This window comes from Rhamphochromis longiceps, linkage group LG22, assembly GCF_057381845.1.
Source record: "Rhamphochromis longiceps isolate RC_006_pf linkage group LG22, R_longiceps_female_GT1.1, whole genome shotgun sequence".
NCBI classification, from domain to species: Eukaryota; Metazoa; Chordata; class Actinopteri; order Cichliformes; family Cichlidae; genus Rhamphochromis; species Rhamphochromis longiceps.
In genome coordinates, this window is record NC_140577.1 from 28,962,067 (window position 1) to 28,966,222 (window position 4,156).

Sequence of the window (4,156 nt, forward strand, 5' to 3'; positions counted from 1 at the left end):
TGCCTTTAAGTTTATTTCTAGTTGGTGTTTTCTTTTTCTTTTTTCTTTTTTTTTTCCTCTCTTATTTTTTCCTCTTGTGTTTGCAGGTTCACTGACTTTAACAACAGTCCTATAGTTTAAATGTTCTCTTTATGATTGGAAGACATCCTTCATTGTCCCTCCTTTTCTGTCATATGCCCATGAATGGAGGCAAACTTTACCTCCAAAACACAAAACTGAACAGTCTTCAGATGGTGTCTAGCTTACATTTTCTTCATAGCCGAGTCTGCTTCTTGTTAGTTTTGCACTTATGTCTCAAGTAACCACATGGGTATTAGCATTCCAAGCCCCAGATTATAGCTGCATGGTGGTATGCAAGTGCAGCTGATCTGATGAGTATGTGCTGGGCCAGTGTGTTGTTCCGGCATCGGCCGGCATCATTTCTCCACAGTTTTGTTTTTATAGCATGTGTGCCTCTGTGAGGGGTGGTGGGGGGAGCATGTGATGCCATACACCAGTTGTTTGGTGCTCTGCACCTGCTGCACTCATCAAAGTGAACAGACAGGTTTACTGGCCGGCCCCAGGCTTGACCCTGTGCCACTGGACTCTGTTCATCCACAAATGAGAATTGAGATTGGCTCAAACCTCCAAGTGTTACGAGCTTATGTGTAGGCATTTACCCAGTTAGCAATACATGCATACATACATACTTTGTTCTGTTTTATTGGATACATGTTTGATCTACTTTGAAGAACAGCAAGGGTTTATAGTGTGTTTCATCTCTAGAAAACAAATATTCAAATTAGAAGATTGATTTGTTTCTTTCAAGGAAGCAAAAATTTCATGTTTCTAAAAAATTATTTTTCTTTTGAACACTGAGTCAAAATAACACACCAGATAAATATTTGTTAACATGCAGATATTATCCGACAGGACATATATCTGCCGATACACTTGCTCTCTGATGTATCCATCGGTGTGTGAATGGTAGATAGAAAGCAATTCTGCATAAGAAGGGCTCGTGTGATTGGGTAAATGAGACATGCTGTATAAAGCGCTGTGAGTGTTCTGGGAGAGTAGGGAAGTGCTATACAAGAATTGCAGGTTGACTGACTTTAACAACAGATTTCCATGCTTTTAAGCATAACTTCTCATAACTTTATCAAAGGGAAAGGATTTCTCTGGTGTGCATTAATCTTAGCTGTAGTCTAGGCTAATTAGAGCCATTTCTACTTCTTTAAAATCCTTTCATCACTCTTCTGCAGCCTGAATGAGAAACTTTCCTGACCCCTGTCTCCTCAGCTCAGCATGATTTGTGATTGTGCTGTCTGCTGTCCGCACTGTGTTAGGCAGCTATCCATTCTGGGTCTTCTAATAGTCTGGCTTTACTCTAATTGTATGATTAATGTTTAGGTTAAGGGTGATAGAAACCTCTGAAGTTGGCCAATGCATGGAAATTAATAAAGGAGTTCTTTAACACAAGATCTCTGTAGATACTCAAGTGCCATGGATAATCTCTGACCGATTTTTAGCATGAGTGAAAAGGGAATTATTGTGCTCCTTTTCAGCTCTGTATTTTTATTCTTGGCCCCTTCTAAAGTAGTTTTGTGTGATTCATAGTTATAAATAATCCTATTTTTATCTCTTATTCGACCCCAGTGCAGTCTCTTGTTTCTTCAACACTCTGAAACAAGCCCTTTCAGCTCCTTTCCCCCTCCATTTAAGATAACTTTCTTCTGATTGGCTGTCATTTGTAAACATAAAGGTTGTACACCATAGAGCTGGGGACTTCAGTGCCAGAACTGTGTGCCTAAGGTGTCCATAATTTTATTGTCTGCAATCACGTTGATTATAGTCAGTCTGAATCTCCAGTAGTGTAACATGGGCTTTAATAAGAGCAGTGGCTGATCATGGAGTCTGTCTCAGCTCAGTTGTCTGCTCTTTATTCGGCAAACAGTAGAGAAGCTGCAGAAATGGATCTGCATTAATGTAAAGTACAAAAGTAACTATGCACTGTATCTATTTGAACTGATGTTTCTCCTTTGTCTGCTCATGAGTTGCCTTAAGCTACCTCGTAATGTTGTATAATGTGAAGACAACGGACAATGTACCCCTAAAGAAAGGATAGCCAAATCATTAAGTAATCATTTCTCGCGTGAAATCGTCCTCCTCCTCTGTTACTGATTCTCTCTCGGTCTCCATCTCTGTTTTGTTTTCCTCCCTAGTTGGTGTTTTCTTGTCTCTGTCTCATCACTGTCTCCTGTGTCGTTCCTCTCTTTACGTTTTATTCCATGTCTGCTCTGTCTGCATCATGTGTCTTTCCATGAGCTATCTAAAGTCTAAATGAATCACTTTACAATACCACATCCGCATTTGCAAGTCTCAAGTCAGCATTTCTGCTTTACTGGAACAGGAGGAAAGTTAAGAACATAATGACACAAAGACATGTTGTCAGGTGTGGTGCAGAAACGTCTTGAACTGGAAACTTTTGTCTCATCCTCATGCGTCATGCTGATGTCACCGTGAGACATTTCATTGACAAAATCTTTCTTACATATCAAACAAAGCAGAGATATGATCAGTTTAGACACAATTCATAGGATGTTCTGTGTAATCAATTTGAGGAGCAGTAAAAGGCCAGCTTTTGGTCCAGATTAAGCACAACCCCCCCACCTTACCGGAGTCTTTGTCGTGGTTCTGGCAGCATAAGGTCCGGCCCAGACAAGTTCAAATTACGCCGACGTTGATCTCAAAGCAAAAATATTCAGCTTCACCTCAAGGTCAAGATCACAGTTATTGTTTTTCTGAGAATCTTGTCAATGTTATAACTCAAAAGGAATTGCATTACCTTGGATTAGGGACTAGGTGCAGAGTGGGACTAGGACCAGGGACACTACATTTCTGCCTTATTGCCTATTCACACCATGAACTAAACTGGCACTCTTAGCCTGGATTTATTTACAAATCATGCTCATTGCAACAACATGTTCACACACCCATAATAAGACTTGACATACTGTTCTGGGACTTTCTAAAAACGTTCCTCCTACTAAGAAGGGCGTAGTACAATGAGAGTTCTAAGAACTTGGGTGGAGGTTTAAGGGAAAAAAGTAGAGCCATGTTGAGAGGTGTGATTACAGGTGTGGATATAGCACACAAAAACATGATTAAAAAGAATCACCTTGAACCCACAACATGAATAACAAAAACACAGGAACGTGCAGTGATAACATGTCCTGCCTTGCAATGTTGATTTAGTTATTGTTTGTTACTCATGTTCTTCAAAAAAATAAAAAAGCAAAACATTATTACTGTCACAGTCTACAGGGTCAAGTTTGAGTTTCTTTTCCTATCTGACTTTTTCTGTTTTTTTCTCTTGTACTTTGGTTCAAGTTTTATATCCTCTCATTATCCATTATTTATATTTAAGTTTTCAGTTTCCCTCTGCCTTTTGTCATGTCCTCCTTCACATTTTCCCTCTTTGAAGGTTTGTTGATTTTGTTTCTTTGTTTTTATACCTTCCTTAAATTCTGCAGTAATTTTGTTTTATAGTTTAACCTTTGTTTATGAGTCCTGTGTAATCAAAAATTATTGGTTCATGACTTCATTATGAACTGCACTAACATGCAGTACCATGATCAACTTCTCCCTTGTAAAAAAGGCAGCCACCTCTGTGACACAGAACTTTTTTTATGAATCTTGCTTCACAGTGAAACCTTTAATAGCCATGCTCTGCTTGCTTGTTTTGCTTTGAATAGGATTTGCACTGCTACTTTACTGTGGCAAGCATAAGCTTGTCTTTACTGGAACTGGTGCAGACTTGTGTAGAACTGGTTGTATTTGCATGTGGTGTATTTTAGCAGTTTGTCAAGGCATTAATGTTTTATTTGCTTTTTTCTACAGCTGTTTATTTTGTCTTCATTTATTTTGTTTTACTTTAGTTTTATATTATTTCAAGTGGACCTTTTGCTATATTGGTCCACTTGATTGTCATAGTTTATTTGCTCTTTATAATTTATTTTTATTTGAAGTTATTACAATCAGAAAGGACAGAACTCGAGGACAGAAAAGAGAAACAATATGACTAAAGAGAAGTTGGGAAGAGAGTTAACAGAAGGAGAGGGAAAGAAAAATCGAGGAAAAGAGGGATAGAGAGAAAAGACACTGAAAATCTGCT